Source organism: Macaca nemestrina, chromosome 3, assembly GCF_043159975.1.
Source record: "Macaca nemestrina isolate mMacNem1 chromosome 3, mMacNem.hap1, whole genome shotgun sequence".
Classification (NCBI taxonomy): domain Eukaryota; kingdom Metazoa; phylum Chordata; class Mammalia; order Primates; family Cercopithecidae; genus Macaca; species Macaca nemestrina.
The window spans coordinates 20,901,984-20,920,704 of record NC_092127.1 but is presented as its reverse complement, the minus strand read 5'-3'; the positions used below and the strand labels follow the sequence as shown (position 1 = coordinate 20,920,704).

At 41.1% G+C, this 18,721-nt stretch overlaps 2 protein-coding genes across 15 annotated transcripts in view; one reads left to right on the top strand and one right to left on the bottom strand.

Annotated features, from left to right (window-relative positions):
* The window catches only part of LOC105466708 (carbonyl reductase 4), a 176,526-nt gene that overhangs the window by 8,807 nt on the left and 148,998 nt on the right, over positions 1-18,721 (bottom strand). For 7 of the 9 annotated variants that reach the window (XR_011620832.1, XR_011620833.1, XR_011620839.1 and 4 more), the window contains 3 exons: positions 16,599-16,814; positions 16,116-16,208; positions 9,781-15,853 (listed from right to left, as the gene is read on the bottom strand). The gene's annotated coding sequence lies outside the window, so the exon portion shown is untranslated. Of the gene's footprint in view, positions 1-9,780; positions 15,854-16,115; positions 16,209-16,598; positions 16,815-18,721 lie in introns of those variants that run through there. The other 2 variants (XR_011620834.1, XR_011620836.1) reach the window with 2 other exon arrangements.
* Positions 1-18,721, top strand: part of LOC105466706 (palladin, cytoskeletal associated protein) — a 433,580-nt gene that overhangs the window by 354,347 nt on the left and 60,512 nt on the right. The window lies entirely within an intron of this gene.

Sequence of the window (18,721 nt, the reverse complement as noted above, 5' to 3'; positions counted from 1 at the left end):
ATAATCCAGTTATACTCTTTTATACTTTCTGATACTTTAATTTCTCACAATGAATATTCCTTTTGTGAAAAAAGGAAGAAACTAAGTCCCAGGCATATGAAGAGAGAACTAATTAGCTGTAGAACTAATTCTGACACTCTATTTCCCAATCAGTGTTATTCAGAATTATTTTTCACTTCCCTGTAATAGTTACTCAATTTTAGAGCCAGAATTTAGCCTAATCTACTCATTGATAACTCTAAGAAAACTAAACCCAGGGCGGCTAAGTTCCTGGAGAGTGGCCCTCAGGTGGTGACTGAGGACTGAGTAAGCCGCCTCCGGCAACCCTACCCCTACCCCTGCCCCGCACCCCACCCCTCAACCCCCAACCCCCGCCCCGTCCCATCCCCCCTCTGCCCGTCCCACCCCACCCCACCCCACCCCACCCCACCCCACCCCTGGGCAAAGTGAAAGTGAACCAAACTGAGAGGAACTCCACTGTCCCTTCTGCTTACTCAGCAGATGGGAGCCAACCACTTTGTTTTGTCTTGGGGCCTGTCCTTGATGGCTTCTAAGACTAAAAATCAAAGCTGTAAATTTGTGTAATTTAGAGACTGAAGGTACTAATCGTTGCTGTCAGTGACTGGAAACCAGGCCTATTGAGCAAGAGCCATTGTTCAGTGCCTGTCAGCCCAGAGAGTGTGCGGGATACACTGGACATCTTAGACACAGATCTAGTTGGTGGTGGTCTGTGGTTTTTCTCCTAAAAGAAGGCTTCTCACACCACCCCTGATGAGAAAACAATTTGAGGAAAATGTAGGCACACTCAGTACATGAAGGGAGACACTATTAAAAGCAAAAGGAGAATAATTGTCAAACATAGAACTATGCTAATTTGAATTCTGAGCTCTAAAACTGGTAGAATTCAAACCCTAAATGTAGAATGTACTAGTATTCTATGCCTTAAACAGTTGAAAGGAAAGGCTTACATTGGCAAAATGTATTTCACACCGAATAATGATCCTAAATCAGTCTTTTGCAACATAATAAGATGCAGCTTTTTAAGTATACTTTATTTCTAGACTTTACCAATCTCAAAGGCTACTCGGAGCTCTTATTTCAGAAATAATTTCAAGATGTTCATTCTCTACAGTTTTGTAGTATGATTAACTTTGAAGTCCACTGCAGAGACAAATGAACTTTCCCTAAAATGCAACACAAGAGCGCTAATTACAGTCAGTAAAGATGAGAGGGGGCTATTTTGCAGCTATTCCTGCAGGCTGTGAGAATTTTTTTCGTTAAAGCAGGATATACTGATTCAGTCCTTACCATGAGAGCCACTCCCATCGGAACATAAATTAGTCTTAGTGTATTTCAAGTTCTCACACATGTTCACATTCCAACTGGGTACAACAGTTGACTTTTGTCTTTAACTTTCCTTGGCAAACTGATAGCATCAGAGGAAGAGATAAGCTGCCCCTTAGGGAGTTGATTGTAAAGGGTTCCAGACGTCTGCACGCCCCTGGTGCAAGCACCGGCTTTCTTTTAAAGACTCGGGGTTATGTTATGTGTTGGGATGTTTTGTTGTTTGCTTTTTGAAGAAGCCAGATCCGATTTTTGTCATTGTATAAACTCCAGTAGGAGAAGAGGGATATGTTTTTAAGGTGATCTCTAGAATGCTCTGGCTGACTTCGCTGCCGAAGAAAAAGGAGAAAGGAAGACACAGTGTATATTTTGGCACTTCAACTTCTGTAGTAACAATGCATTCATTCACAAATCTGGAGAGAACTGAATGTCTGCTTTTTAAAGTCTGAATTGAATTATCGACTAGATTTTGAGACCCTGAGAAGATTTTCAATCCAAACCATACTTAATATTCACGTTTTATCGTTTTCACATCGATGGAAAGTGAAAGGAAATTTAAATTCTTGATAGCCAGGTTTGACATTAGACTTTCACATTTATAACCTCACTTAAACTTTACAAGAAATCTCATTACAGGTATTATTATCCCCATTTTTAAAGCAAAAAACACCCGTGGAGAGAAAAACTGGCACTATTGAGATTCATACCACATGTGTCTGGCTGCATCAGGGGGCTCATAAAGAATTCAGAGCCAGCCCCCAGCTTCTCTTCCCCATTCCCTCTTCTCACCCCCAAGCTACCTCCATTAAAACAGATGCCAGGCTATATTTATTCTGTTTTATTATGTATACTTACAAATGCATTTGCTAATCTTTGGTGTCATAAAATACAATGAATAAACTCCTATCCAGTTTTTCAGGTATTTCCTTAATTTTTAAAGCAATAAACTCCTTTAATCCTCCCTTGTACTCAATACTAAGAAATGAAAGATCTGACTTTAAGCAGGGAAAGTTTTGTCTTAACATATAGCCAGGAAACTTCATTGGCCTAGGTCCTGAAATGTAAGTCATCTGCCAGACCAAGTGTGGGCTTAGCTCGCGAGGCCTCAGCCCTCCCGCTCCTGTGTGAAAGGCCTTTCTTCTGCAACCTGGCTCCTGGAACGAGTGAATGCTCTCCCTTCAGTCCCTACTCTCCACCAAGGATTTAAAAGATAAGAGGGAAACATTCCCCTGACTCTAAAATGGTTTGTTTTTCATACGGTATGTCCAGGCCTACACTACTAAAATCCCTCATAGAAGTCCTCTAAAAGATAACGATTATTCACATTGCAAACCTGTTTGAAAAGCCTGGAAAAATGCAGTATACTGTCGGGAAAATCAGTCTCCTTTTCTCACTCATATAATTTCTAAGTCTGTCGTTTCTTTTCTTTTTTTTTTTTTTTTTTTTTGAGACGGAGTTTCGCTCTTGTTGCCCAGGCTGGAGTGCAATGGTGCAATCTTGGTTCACCACAACCTCCGCCTCCCAGGTTCAAGCGATTCTCCTGCCTCAGCCTCCTGAGTAGCTGGGATTACAGGCATGCACCACCACACCTGGCTAATTTTTGTATTTTCAGTAGAGACAAGGTTTCTCCATGTTGGTCAGGCTGGTTTGAGCTCCTGACCTCAGGTGGTCCGCCCGCCTCAGGCTCCCAAAATGCTAGGATTACAGGCGTAAGCCACCTCGCCCAGCCTAAGTCTGTCCTTTCTAATATGCTGTCCTAGTTTTAGCTAGGTAGTAAGTAGCTGAGTATTATACAAAATAAGCACTTTTTACTGCTGCTTAGCATGTGTCCGTTAACACTAGCTCAGTACCTGGCATTCCATGGACAGGCAAGAAAAGCTTGCTGAATGAATTAATCTGGCCCAAGTGTGACTGAGAGGCCAGAGGAGGTCAGTGGGTGCCGTCTCCCAGGCCAGCAGCACATGCACAGCTTCCTACAGTCTCCCTCCTTGTCTTTGTCTCAGTTACATCCTCTTCCCTTCTTCCCGTGTGTCTCTAACCTGCCAATTGCACCAACACTTACTCTCTGCCGCAGAGCCTGTGGACCCACAGTCTGGCTTGCTTTTAATTTCTCCATCTCCAGAGTATGTCTCTCCTCCATACCCCCATAAATTAAAAGTGACTTAAATATATAAAATGGAAGAGAGAGGCAGGATAAAACTGTTCGATAACTTAATAGTACAACTGACCAGTCTCTTGTAGATTTTTTGCATTCATTCCAAACCTGTTTTTTGTTTCGTTTTGTTTTTGAGATGGAGTCTGGCTCTTTCACCCAGGCTAGAGTGCAATGGCGCGATCTAGGCTCACTGCAACTTCCGCCTCCTGGGTTCAAGCGATTCTTGTGCTTCAGCCTCCCTAGTAGCTGGGATTACAGGCGAGCACCACCTCGCCCAGCTAATTTTTGTATTTTCAGTAGAGACGGGATTTCACCAAACTGGCCAGGCTGGTCTCGAACTCCTGACCTCAAGTGATCCACCCTCCTTGGCCTCCCAAAGTGCTAGGATTACAGGCATGAGCCACCGTGCTTGGCTGATACCTGTTTCTATTAAAAGACTTATACCTTGGAACTTTAATAAGTAATTTATTAAAGAACCATTAATATTAGACATTAAAATAATTATGACTCTCTTATCCCTATTTGATAAGCATATAGGTGACATTACACTAAATACTGTCCCTGTCTACCAAAATAATCTAATGTTGAAGCAGTCCACCGCATTTCAGGTCTCCTGGAAATGTGCTGAGATCTCCTGGAAAATGGAGGCAACAACTTGCTGTTAAGGGCAGAAAAAAAAAAAGGAGGCTAAGACGCAAGGTCCTCTGAAGCTTCTGCCAGCTCTCTCACCAGAACCTAACTCTTGATACCAGTGGAGTGAATCTGGAAGTCTCCTGCCTTTCTGAGTGAGTTGGAGACACAGACACTACCTGGACAGGCTGGAGAAATGAGGGACTTAAAGCGTAGCACACCCCTTGCCCCATGCCACCTGACTAGAAATGCCTGCCAAAGGTATATGGACATGCAAGGCTGCACAGATGTAAAGCTCAATATATTAAACTAGATAGCAAAGAAATATACACCAAACCCAGCAATACAAAGCACCCTGCTTTCGTGCAGTTAAACTTCTTCTGTTTTAGGCCACATGGTACTTGCTGGCTTCATGTGGCTTCATGAAGGCAAGTGCTGTGTCTGTTTGATCACTACTAAATTTCTGGCACCCAACATGTAGTAAAAGCTCAATCAGTATTTGTTAAATTCACTGAGAGGGCTGGGCAAGAAGGTAGAATGAAAAGAAAAGAAAAAACAAAAAACACAAGCCTGGGCAACATAGACTGTCTCTTCAAAACTTAGCCAGGTGCGGTAACACACCTGTAGTGCCAGCTACTCAGAAGGCTGAGGCAGGAGGATTGCTTGAGCCCAGGAAGTCAAGGCTGCAGTGAGCCGTGACTATGCCATTGCACACTCCAGCCTGGGCAACAGAGTGAGACCCTGTCTCAAAAAGAAAGAACCATCCCCAAAGTTAGTAGTGCTTACAAGAGTGTAGTTGCTCTTTAAGTTTGACTTTTTGGTTATTTTGCAAGAGGTATTATTTGCCTTAAGCTGTGGTAATTAGATTTATTCTGCTTTTGTGGGCTTTTAGATGAGTTAATCGGCTACAATTTCTCTTAATTCCCTCTAATGCTTTCTAGGTGTGGATATCAAGAAACCTATATGATGTGTTTAGAATATTTTATGTTTGACAGATATCAGTGAGTAGCAGACTTTGCACTGGAATTGCCCTTTTCCCTGCCTCAGTTGTTTTTGGTAATATTAACTGTTTATTTACTGTTAAACTTTACCAAAAAATGTCAAGTTTACTTTTTAGGACTAATAAATTAGTTTTCATAATTTTAGCCATTTGGGAAAAACAGAAGAAACCACATTGCAATGTAAAGGGAGAAAAGTCATTATTGACAGGAAATCGATAGGAAAATTATTGATAGGAAAATGAGAAGTGAGATAGCAACATCTGAGAGGACTTTATATATGAGCATCTCACATAGTTACTTTTTCTTTTAGCCAGCATAATTACTAGCTTTTCCCATGTGTGTACAGAAATTTTTTTCCTTAGAAATTTTGGCCTTAAATACAGGTTAGTTTACAGATGACCAATGGTCCCTCTAGAGGAAGTCCACAGAAGCTCTCAGATGCTCTCTAGACCAGCCTTTACTCACTCCTCTATCAGCACCCTGCCTGCCAGCTTGCATTTTACCAAAGCTAGAAAAGACCCTCAAGGGCCTGGGTGCCTGGAATTACTAGAGACCAGATAAAAGACATGTAGGGAATGCTGGTGTGGCAGATGCTGTGAAAAAATGTGCCACAACGTTTGAGGGCAGGAAACTGAAAGACCTCGTGTGGTTTGGAGGCCTGAGGAAAGAGCCTCAGGAAGTGATGTTTGACCTGACATCTGAAGGCTAAATGGGAGACAGAGACAGGTGTGCAGTCAGGAGGAATCGCACGTTGAAGGGAAGGGCTGAGACTCTGAGAATGGGGGTGGGAGGGAGAAAAGAAGAGGCTACAGGGGGCAACCAGGCCTGGCGGGCCAGGTGAAGGAATTTGGAGTTGATCCCAAGAGCAAGCGAAAGCCACTGGGGACAGGGAAGTCAAGAGTCACAGGATTCCATGTGCGTTTTGAAACTGGCTGGCTGCGTGGAAGGGAACAGTGTGTGGGAGAAGTGCAGGAGAGGGAAAGGCAGGACTCGTGGTGGTTGAGATGAGGCCAATGGGGACAGGCAGGCCTGACTCCTACGGTTCTGACTTGTGAAACAGGATTATCAGGGATGGTGCCACCGACTAAAGAAGAGAGGATTCCAGTAACAACTAAGCACTGTTCTCTTTTAATCTCGGCAACAGCCCTACTCTGTGGGTTCTATTATTACCCCTTTACATAGATGAGAAAACAGAGGTGCCAAAAGATTAAATTGTCTGGAATCACCAGTTAGTGTTCAGTAAATGTTCGCTGCTGCTGCCTCTGTATACTCATGGAGTCGTTCATTCATTCATGGACTGTACGCTGTATGTAAGACAATACATTGTTGAACAGAATAGATGTGAACTCTGCTCTTGAGCAAGACTGGTAGTGGGAGAAAAAGACAATAAACAAGCAATTATCTTGCTTGGACAAGTTGGTCAGGGATGGTAGGACGGTCTAGGTTTCTTAGACTGGAATGTTAGAATTCTAACTCTTGCGTAAATCTTGGATGGATATACAGAGGAAAAATACGCATTATTGACAAAGCCAAAAAAATGTTTCCCAGATGTTCTCTGAGGTTCCACAGGCATCCCCAATGAGTTAGGTCAGAAGTAGGCCTTGTGCCGATTTTATAGGTGGGAGGCTGAAGATGCAAGAAGAGAACAGCAATGCAGCCGTGCCAAGGTCTCAAAGGGCAAGGATTCCTGGTGCCGCTGCTCCTGCTGTCCAGCAGGTTCAGCTGCCTTTGGGCCCACAAAGGTAGGAAATGGTAGGAAATGGCCCACATCTGACTGCCTCTGTACAGGTCAAATCACAGCTCCCTGTTCTTACTATATATAGTAACGACCTTACATAAGAGTGCTATTAAAAAAGGACGACAGAGAGGAAAAGAGAATGCCAGCTGAATTTTTTCCACTAAAGCTCATTTTTAACAGATGTGTTTTCTCTGTTTCCACAATGACAGTGTACCAGGAGACTGTTCCCCAGCTCAGAAGGGAAGCAACCTAGGTACTTGTAGAACTGTAATTGGGTCCGTCTGTGCTGAGCACAACAATAAAATTACTTGTACTTCCCTTTTATTTAATGTTACTCTCCTCATCAGTTCCCATTTTCCTGATATTTGTGGGAAGGAGGCCATGAAGAAGGATGAAAACACTGTAAAAATAATTTAAACTTGACAATATATTTGGGATAATGCTGAAAAGGAGTGTTCCTTTTTTTTTTTGGAGACGGAGTCTCACTCTGTTGCCAGGCTGGAGTACAGTGGCGAGATCTCGGCTCACTGCAACCTCTACCTCTAGGGTTCAAGCAATTCTCCTGCCTCAGCCTCCCATGTAGCTAAGATTACAGGCGCATGCCATCACGCCCAGCTAATTTTTATATTTTTAGTAGAGACAAGGTTTCACCATGTTGGCCAGGATGGTCTCGATCTCTTGACCTCATGATCCACCCACCTCAGCCTCCCAAAGTGCTGGGATTACAGGTGTGAGCCACCTCACCCGGCCTGAAAAGGAATGTTCTAAGTTCAGCAAAATGAGTGATTAACATGTAAGTGGTCGGTCTATCTTAAATGCTTTAAATTATAATTCATGATTTTTTAATTAAGGCTTTCTTATTCCATCTGATCTCTTATACACTCTAGTACCCAGTGATACACAAATTTTGTTAATTTTGGTAACTCAGTCTGTCTGTGCAGTGTGTGACCTTGACATTATGTAATGTGAATGGGATGGCTACACGTTCCCTTTTCCCCAGGACGATCAATCTGCCAGTCGTCTAGAGTTCTATGTAGTTCAGCCTGTGTCCCTGATTAAAGGGCCCACATTTGGACAATGAATTATTTACACGACCATCCTGAATACTAATAGCTCACATTTATTGAAGACATGCTCGAACATTGCTCAAAACACTTTATATGTACTAACACATTTCATCTTCACAGTCTAGGAGGTAAGTGCTATAATGGACCCCCATTTTGTTTATTTTAGATTGACTGGGCACACGTGCAGGTTTGTTACAAGGGTATATTCATGATGCTAAGGTTTGGGTTTCCATTGATCCTCTCACCCAGGTGGAGCACACAGTACCCAAGAGGAAGTTTTTCAGCCCCTCCCCTCCTCCTTCCCTCCCGGCTTTTGGAGTACCCAGTGTCTGTTGTTGCCATCTTCATGTTCGTGTGTACAGTGTTTAGCTCCCACTTATCTGGAGGTATTTGGTTTTCTGTTCCTGGTTTAATTTGCTTAGGATAATGGCCTCCAGCTGCATCCATGTTGCTACAAAGGACATGATTTTGCTCTTTGTTATAGCTGTATAGTATTCTGTGGTGTGTATGTACCACATTTTCTTTATCCAGTCCACCATTGATAGCATCCGGGCTGGTTCCACATCTTTGCTGTTGTGAACAGTGCTATGATGAGAGAGCGTACATGTACCATGTGGGGCTTTTTGATAGAATGATTTATTTTCCTTTAGGTATATACCCAATACTGGGATTGCTGAGTCTAATGGTAGTTCTATTTTTAGTTCTTTGAGAAATTTCCAAGCTGCTTTCCATAGTGGCCTAATTTACATTCCCACAGTGTATAAGCACTCCCTTTTCTCCACATCCTGGCCAGCAGCTGTTGTTTTCTGACGTTGTAATAATAACCATTCTGTCTGGTGTGAGATGGCATCTCATCGTGGTTTTGGCTTGCATTTCTCTGATGATTAGTGATGCTGAGCATTTTTTCATGTTTGTCAGCTGCTTTTATGTCTTCCTTTGAGAAATATATGACCCCCATTTTAAAGATGAAGAAACAGGTTCCGAAAAATTAAGTGATCAAAGAAACTCAGCCAGTAAATAATAGAGTCTAAAATTTAAACACAGGCAGTGTAACTCCAGAGCCTACATGCCTAAGAAGTACAACATTACCTTTCATTCCTAAACCAGTTAAGAAGTATATGAATAAAACTCCTAGAGGATGGAAGGGTCCCTTGGAACTGGGAAGTTCTTGGAGTCCTTGAATAGAAACGCTTTCCCAATTTGCCAGGGCAGGGCCCCTTTATGGGAAACAGTGAGAACCATCCAGCAGTCCAATTAACCGAGCACAAAGCACAAGGCATATTTGTTTTTCTTTCTTTTGAAAACATAAATGTTAGAAAAGTTCAGAAATAAAAGAGATTTAGAAGTATAAACTTGTAACTGTTGGAACCATCCTCATATTTTCTAGACCAGTCTTCCTTCTCTCGACAACCCCTTCTCTCATGGCCATTCCTCGCCCTCCATGTTTTCATGAACAGTGTGATTGACTACTCTGATTTTGTTAGCTAGCCAAAGTGTCGCATGAGAACTCGGTGAGCGGGCTGGTATGTACAGCCTGTCAGAGGCAGCACTCGGTAAGAAGGCTTCATTGTTTGCATTAGCACATTATGCTAATGCTCCATTGCATCTCAGGATTGTTTATTTATAAATTATTTGTTTTAGGATATGGTATTAGCTTCGTCAACACCATTGTGGACTTCACATTTAGAACTGTTTTTTCCAACTCTTTTTTACTTATTTTTCATGAGAATAGTCCTTACGTCAAGATGAAAGAAAGGTGAAACACCAGGTAGAATTAGCAAACTGATAAACAGCCCTGTTTAAAGCCATGGAAAGGTAATGTTTAAAGAAGATGTTTGTTTTAATTGATTTTTACTTTACATGTACACGTTAATTTCATAAATCTTACCTTTCATACCAAGAAGCCTAGATCAACTAGCATGTTAATATGCTGAGGGCTGAGAGCAAAAATAGATAACCTAAAGTTGTCTAACAAATTAGACATCACTTAAGAGGAAACTCAAGTGTGTTTCAGGGAGCAGCGGCAGGTCTGCCTTAGATTTTTAACCACTGCATCCTCCTGTTAATTAAGATCAATCAGATACAAAAATCTTTGGTCAGAACCAGTATTACAAAAGAACCTAAGAATTTCTGCTTTCTCGTCTTTCTGTTTACCATAACACAGGCATATATCCAAAAATATATAGAAAGCAAAAATTTGGAGAGAATTACATGCGCTTTCCTAAATGCACCTTAATGCTTTCCCTGGTGTTAGTATTACTACTGTTGGAAACATCACTGTTCAAACGAGCCTGTACGTCACCACACATTGCTCCCCACACAGCAACACTTCTGATGACGGCAGCCCCCTGCCTTGTTACTCACTGAGAAATAGAAAATCTGATTATTTAGAGCAAAATTTCAGATTTGAAGAAGTTTTCCTAATAAGGAAGAATGATGTAATGTTCATGGAGGGGGTCCAGGTTCCCTTCTTTGTTTTATTTATATTAGCTGAATTCCAGGGGGAAATGCGCTATGAAGCATGAGGGCTGCTAACTATATTTAGCCACACAAAATTAGTACATCAGGGGGCATTTTTTCTTTTAAGTTATACACTCATAAATGCGCTGGAAGATATTTTTCCAGGCATCCTGTTTTTATGAAGTTTGATCAAGCATAAATACTTTTATTAAGATCCTACCTTTTATTTCGCGTGTGAAGAAAGTATCCATTGTAATCTTTTTACTTTGGCACGTTTCTCTGAGATACTGGTTTCTGGGTCAAAAGATAACTAATAATCATACCTTGGTTCAGAAGATTGTGTTAACTTTCCAGAGTGCTGATGCCTGTCATCCCAGAACTTTGGGAGGCCAACTCAGGAGAATCACTTGAGCTCAGGAATTGGAGACCAGCTTGGGCAACACAGGGAGACCCCATCTCTACAAAAGTAAAAAAAAAAAAATAGCTGGGCACAGTGGCACATACCTGTGGTTCCAGCTACTTGAGAGGCTGAGGTGGAAGGATCACTTGGGCCTGGGTGGTCGAGGCGCGGTGAGCCGTGATTGCGCCGCTGCACTCCAATCAGGGCAACACAATGAGACCCAGTCTCAAAAAAAAAAAAAAAAAAAAAAAAATCCAGAGCAGGCTTTTAGAAGGAAGCAATAGTAGTTTCTTAGAAGAAAGATAATGTGTGTTTAAGAGTCATGTTCTGCCCATTGTCTGGCACTATTCAATCTAGATTCACTTCCATCTCCCTCACCTTACTCTAAATATAAAAACAGTCTGTGCGTCTTAAGACGGTAGACTATCATTTTTGTACTTTTGCATTACGACTTTTATTTAAACATATTTATAAACTGGAGAAAAATCAAATTTGTAGCATTTAAACGTAAAACCTCAGCATTATAATTGGTCATTCCCTCCTCTCGTCAACGTGTTACATTTTTGCTTTGCTCTGTTGCGTGACTCGGGGCTTACGCTGCGTTTCACGTGAGAGAAAAGTCAAATTCATCTCCACCCCACAGCCTGCTATCTTCTGCCTTTTACCCTAAGTCTTCGGAGGGGACAGCTTCCTCCCCATGACTGATAGTTATCCATGCTCACGGCTGCTGGCAGGACTGACTCCTATACAACTGTGGCCTTGTAGTTGATCTGAATAGGATGAGCCTCTCTATGGAAACGGAGTCTTCTCTCACTGCCTGAAGGAGAAGGCTCTGCTGGAGATGGAGGGCTCTCATCTGCATATGGGTAGCACCGATGGTGCCCCAGACATGCTGAGCATGTGTGAATGTCTTAGAAGAGTGGAAAGGTTTGAGAAATGCAATCTTAGAATCATTTCTAATATTACTTGATGGGAGGTCAGCAAATACGTTAGCAAACTTGTAAAAAAATTGGAGGACAACTTTTTGCCACTATCATGGACAAATCTATCACTGCTGCCCCAAATATTGGTCCCTCAGAGACCACGTTCTTATATTCTGAGGCTCTGCAGTTGATTCCTGTTCAGTAGAGCATCTGGCGAGCCTCTAGTAGCACAGACAGACAGTAACCCTTGTGAGAAGTGAGGGAAATTTTAGAACTAGGCCTCAAGGAGCGCTGTACAGTAGAAATAGAATGTGAAACACCATAAATGCAGACCATGTATGCAGTTTCAGTTTTCTAGTAGTCACATTAAAAGGGAAAAAGAAATTAATTTTAATAGTACATGTTATTTAACCCAATATATTCAAAATATTATTTTAACATGTAAATAATATAAAAATTAGTCAAGATCATTTTCCAATCTCTTTTTAAACTAAATTTTTTAAATCTGCTGTGTATTTGACACTTACATCTCAATTCTGACTAACCACTGTTCAAGCACTTAATAGCTACATGTAGCTAACAGTTACCATAGTGGGACAGTGCAGGTCTGGAGGATGTGAAATTAGGTAAACACACAACCTTTACACCCGAACCAGTGCTGCAGAATTGATGGTAATTAATCTAAATGCTCACCTCTTATCTTTTCATGTCTGAAAACTGCTACTGAATGTACAAACCAGATAACAGTAATAAGGGCCAATCCCAGTGGTAGAAGTGGAGTTGATTTGGTGGAGAAGGATCTGTTGATTCCAGATCTTCAACCACAGCCATGTGCAGCTGGACAGAAGCCCCCTCTGATTCCCAGGGCTGGAGTCGGGGCAGAGGCAGAAAGTCTAAAAACAAATACATCAATGTAATCATTTCAATAATAAATGCTGTGAAGTAAATAAAACAAGATAATAGAGATGGGAGTACTCTTCTTGCTCACTCCAATAGTTGAGTGAATCATCTGGGAAGTGAGTTGTGCTGTGGAGTGTGAAAGGTGATTTTAATTCAGTCTGAGAGCCAGGCACAGTGGCAATAGCCTGTAATCCTGCACTCTGGGAGGCCGAGGTGAGCAGATCACTTGAAGTCAGGAGCTTGAGACCAGCCTGGCCAACATGGTGAAACCCCGTCTCTACTAAAATATAAAAATTATCTGTGCCTGGTGGCGCACGTCTGTAATCCCAGTTATTTGGGAGGCTGAGGCACAAGAATCGCTTGAACCCAGGAGGCGGAGGTTCTAGTAAGCTGAGATCGTGCCACTGCACTCCAGTCTGGGTGACAGGGTCTCAAAAAACAAAAAATTCAGCCTGAGGCAAATACTTCCCTCTAGTCCTCAACGTGACTAAAGAGATCCTCATTTTTCTTTAAGAGAGAATTTCATTATTTAAAAACACAATATCCAAAGAAATTGAAGAAATTGAAGAAGCTGGTTTCTATGTACTTCAAATAATATTTTGGTGTGAGGCCCCAGATGACAACATCTTTCTCCCAGGATACCACAGCTGACATAGCTAAAATATGAAGTATGGCCGAAATAATACACAGTGAGCTGATAACTTAGGAAATATTTTTGTTTGTTTTAACCAAGGCAAACAAATTAAAGATTTTAATGTTTTATTTCCATATTTGCTTAAGTAAACTTCAAAACTAATTCCTTCCAAAGAATTTTGCCTCAGCTACATGGATGACCAGTGAATGCTGTTGGGAGTGTAGGACTACACTGAATAATCAAATAAATCTATTGAATATGGAAGTTTTGTGTTTAAAAAAAACTCAGTAAAAAAGCACTAGAACCACCGTACAGTATGTATCTATATGCTTATTATGTATGGGGTAGCTTAGGAGGGAACTCAAGAAATGGTAATAGTATTTGGTTGATGCCGGAGAGGGAAACTGGACTGGGAAGAAAAAGTAAGGGATGAAGATGTACTTTTCAGTGTTCTCTCTGTTTCTTTTGCATTTTGAAGAGCAGAGGTTTTTAATTTTGATGAAGCCCCAATGCATCAATTTTTTTTTCCCTTATGGATCACCATTTTGTTGTCTTATCTAAGAAATCTTTACCTAACTTATGGTCACAAAGATTTTCTCCTGTGATTCCTTCTTGAAATTTTACAGTTTTAGATTCACATTTATGTTGAAGATTTTTTTGTTTTTTTTATTTTTATTTTTTTAGAGCTGGGGTCTCACTCTGTCCCCCAAGCTGGAGTGTAGTGGCCGTAAGATCATGACCTCCTGAGTCCACTTGATCCTCCCATCTCAGCCTCCCAAGTAGCTGGGACTACAGGCATGCATCACCATGCCCGGCTAATTTTTTAGTTTTCTGTAGAGACTGGGTCTCACTTTGTTGCCAATGCTGGTCTCAACCTTCTGGGCTCAAGCGATCCTCCCCTTTCAGGCTCCCAAAGTGCTGGGATTACAGGCCTGAGCCACCATCCCTGGCCTGTCGGAGACTGATACTAGTTAACTTTTGTATAAGGTATCAGTTGTGAGCTGAGGCTGGAAATCCAATAGGGTTTGGAGGGGTTTTTTGTTTTTATTTAATCATGTGTATTCTTTTAAAAATAGGATTTCATTTCAAAAGAGATTAAAAAAGAAATATTGTATAGAAATGTCTGCAGTTATAATAAGGAGTTCAACTTTAAAAAGAAAAGGTTGTTTTGTTTTGCTTTGTTTTGAGACAGGATCTTGTTTTGCCACCCAGTCTGGAGTGTGGTGGCGTGATGGTGGCTCCCTGCAGCCTTGTTCTCCTGGGCTCAAGCAAGTAGCTGGGACTACAGACTCACACCATCACACCTGGCTAATTTTTTTAAAAATTTTTAGCGTAGACGAGGTTTCACTGTGTTGCCTAGGCTGGTCTCAAGATCTGGGCTCAAGTGATCCTCCCGCCTCAACCTCCCAAAGTGCTGAGATTACAGGCATGCAACACTGTGCCCAGCCAAGAAAAAAGTTTTATTATGACTACTGTGCTGATTTTCAGGAACAGTCATTGTGCTTTAATTCTCTAAGCCAAAAATGTCAAATCTGTTGGGCAAAAAGACCGTGTTGTTGATTGCACTCTCTCATATGGTCCCTTGCCTTCAGCCATTTTCGTAATCAAAACTTGATGGCAGTATTTTGTTATAAGGTAAGAAACTAACAATGGTAAAAGCCATTTGCCAGGGTAAATCTGAACTAATTATTTAGATCAGCTGAAATAAAGAGGGTTACAAAGACGGGATGTGGATACTAAAACTTCATTGGTAATGAAAAGATATGGATAAATTTGCATCTGCCAGATCTGCTTAGGGAAAGCATATACATGAAGTGGAGGAAGTCATCCCATATCCCTTATGTAAGGACTGAGATCCTGCTGCCAGAGACACATGTTGCAATATCAATAGAAGGTCGTCACATTGCCTTCCATGAGGGAGTGGGTCTGTTTAATGCTATCATTTTGTGACATTGAGAACGTGTGAGGCCACCCACACCTTCTCTGCCCTTCACCAGAGCTGGGGCCAGCCTCTTCCCATAAATGCTAAATAATGACTATTGCTTTGAAGGTGCAATTAGCAAGGGAGCCTACGTGTCTAGGGTTCTTTTATGCCATGACAGTGCATGAATAGTGTACATTTGACAGGGGATGATCCTCTCTCCCTACTCAAGTTTGGAACCATTTGACAGATAAACTGAGGAGTCAGAAAGAGATCCAAGCACCAGATTTGTACTGGGGAGAACTCAGAGGAGAAAGGGGATGTACTGCTGGGCCTCATGAGCTGTCTTATTCTTCACCGTGAGCTAAGCATACTAACACCCAGTCACAGGCAGCATTGAACAGCTCCACGCAGATCCCACCCTCCAAAAAACAGGAAGAAAAAGCCCTCTGATTGCAAGCAAGATCCAAAGAGAGAAGAGCAAGGGAGGGGCTGATCTGAGCATGCCCAGATCCATCCCCCACCCATATTCGCCACAAAGGGAGGAGACAGGCAAAGAGGGCCCCCTTCCTGGAGATCCCTCCATGAGGAAGCAGTGAAGGATGCAGGGCCCACTCCATCAGTGTCCAGTGTTCCACCGATCCTGCATAGTAATTTTGAAAGATGATAGCATGATGCTCCTGAAAGGAAAAAAAAAAGGAGTTTCCTCTATTAGGTCATTAACATGTATCATGAATGACTTTAATGTCTTCTGGTTCATTTTGACATTTTTGTAAATTCTATAGATGTTTTATTTACTCCCATGATATATTTTAAAGATCAACAAATGTCCACAGCAAAGAAAAAAATCACTGGTAAATTCGTAACTTTTCTATTTCTATACTTTTAACTGTTACATTAATCCTGTCTTATTCAAAAGGTATTCACCACAAAAATACTTACTAATCTTGGTTTCCTGTATGAACTCCTTGTGCTTCTGAGATTAGAGATATGCTGTTCTTTACTGGTGGCCACAATCAAGAGATAAGATCATGCCTAAAAGGACAAGTTGGGAACAGAAGTGTAATTAAGTATACTCTGTATTCGTTTTACTTAGGATTATAGTCCTTTAACAATTTCATCATATTTAAGCTTGAAAATATGCATGATTGCTGATACCACTATAGTCATAGACATGTATATATGCACACATACACATGAGTGATGAGACTCAGACATAGAACCGCTGGACAGTCAGCTACACATTACTTCTAGGCAATGGTTCATCTTCTCTCTTCAGGGAAAAAGTATCCCTTGTTGGAACCTGACAGATTTTGAACATATCTTTTCTGTGTTCTTTGTAATGTTTATCTGTATTCTTGTTAGAAATGACTTTCTGGTTCAGTTATTTAAAAGATTAAGCCTTTTAGTGAAAGGAGATCTCACCTTGGTCTCATCACTTGAGAGGCTAAGAGTGAAGAAACCCAGTTACTACTCCGGGCTCTGCTGCTGGCCTCCTGTGTGGCACTGCACCAAACGTACTTATTACTCAGCTGGATGAGATGATCCCGGTTCCTTCCATCCACACGATCCATGCTTGCCTGTGTATCTCGGCACACAGATACTATACATACTTCAGTGGCTTTTTCCATTGTTTTAAATCTTAAAAAGAAAAGGTACATTCTGGTGTATATACTACTTCCCTAAATGAAGGGCCATCTATTGTATAAGTCTTACAGAATAATCATGAAATCCAGATGTGGTGTGCAACAAACTTCATTATTTACATGTTTTGGAAAAGATTAATAAAGTACAGCAAAATAAGCTCAATACTACAGCTGTACATGCTATTCTATAAAGTATTCTTTTGAAAAGCATTTCAAGATTTTACAGCATTTTTATTGTATTGGAAACAGTCACAGATACCATATTATAGAAAACTCTGTTTGATAGAACGCCAGATGAATAACTGTGGACTATACACAGTCATATATAACCACATTGGAAACTTCATGTAACTATGATAAATTTCTCTCATTTTTTCCTTAGGAGTAATTACATTAGATAATTGAGCTGTTTCATCTAAGAAATTATTTTTGTGGTTTTAGTCATTTCTCAGGGAGGGAACCTCATTTATTACAGTTCTCCCCAAGACACACTGGATAGACTTCATCTGCTGCTGGAAGGACTGGTTCTGCCTCCTGAGGGGAAATGACTAGGCAGCACTGTCTTCACTGCATCTCATCCTTTGGCCTCTAAGGAATGTCAAGGTCAGCTGGTCAAAAGCTAAGAAGGGCCAAAGCCATTTAAAATTTACTGTTCTTTTCCACAGTCACAAGTCTCTTAATTCATGCTGCTAAGCTGCATCTCTTGAGCTTGCCAAAATGCATTTTTGAGCTTTTTCAAGAACGTTCTCCTTCTTCAGATGAGAGGTTGGGAAGGGAGTCTGGTGATCAGTCAAGCCCTGCATTCACACCACAAACCCCTTGGCTTGTATATCTCAGCCATTAGCATTTAAACTAGCAATGGTAGACTTGTAAGAGGAAGTAAATTACTCTGAGAATCCAGATCCAAATGTGCATTCCTCACATTGATTGCAAGACCAAAATATGTAGAAAACGTTATTGGCTACATTGTTATTATTTATTCAGAAATGTTTAGTTCTTCAGTTATAGGCCTATCTTAATAGAAATTTGAAAAGTAATCTTTATAGTGTTCACCATGTGATATAACGTTTCTAAATTGCATCATATTTACTGATACAGTATCTCAAGAGATGGAACAGCATAACAGATGAGTAATATTAGTGATATTCAGATGTACAATCTTGAAAGACTAAAGAGTGAATTTTATAGCATGGGCACATTTTTAAAATATTTAAAGGGGACTATTTAAAAATAATCCAACTATACTGCAAAGATATGAAGAAAGACCGAGAATGATTTAGTCAAGGCCACACAGATAATTGGTGGCACAGTCACTTCTACCAGGGAAAGCACAAAGTAGCCCAATGGCAGGAGATGCTAAAAGGGGCTGTCGGTGATTTAAAAACAAAGCTATTTAGGCCATGTGTGGTGGCTCACGCCTGTAATACCAGCAGTTGGGGAGGCCAAGGTGGGAGGACTGCTTCAGCCCAGGAGTTTGAGACCAGCCTGGGCAACACAGTGAGACCCTGTCTGTACTTAAAAAAAAAAAAAAATCCCACTGGGTGTGGTGGCACACACCCAGCAGTTTGAGGCTGCAGTGAGCCAAGATGACACACTTCACTCCAGCCTGGGTGACAGAGCAAGACCCTGTGTTATTCATAAACAAACACATAAATAAATACCAAGCTATTTTTAAGAATTCAAATCCAATTATTTTCGAAATAATTCTTCTTGTATTTATTTTTTTCTACCACAAACATTGTGTTCAAGAAGGAGAGTGAAGGACAAAACCATAAGTATGTAGGAACTTCCATACCATGAAATTCCACGGTAGTATTTATTGCCCTTATGTGATATATGTCTCTTGATTTTTCTCAGAAATTCGAATTAATATTATACTTGGAAAATATGAAGTAAGAACCT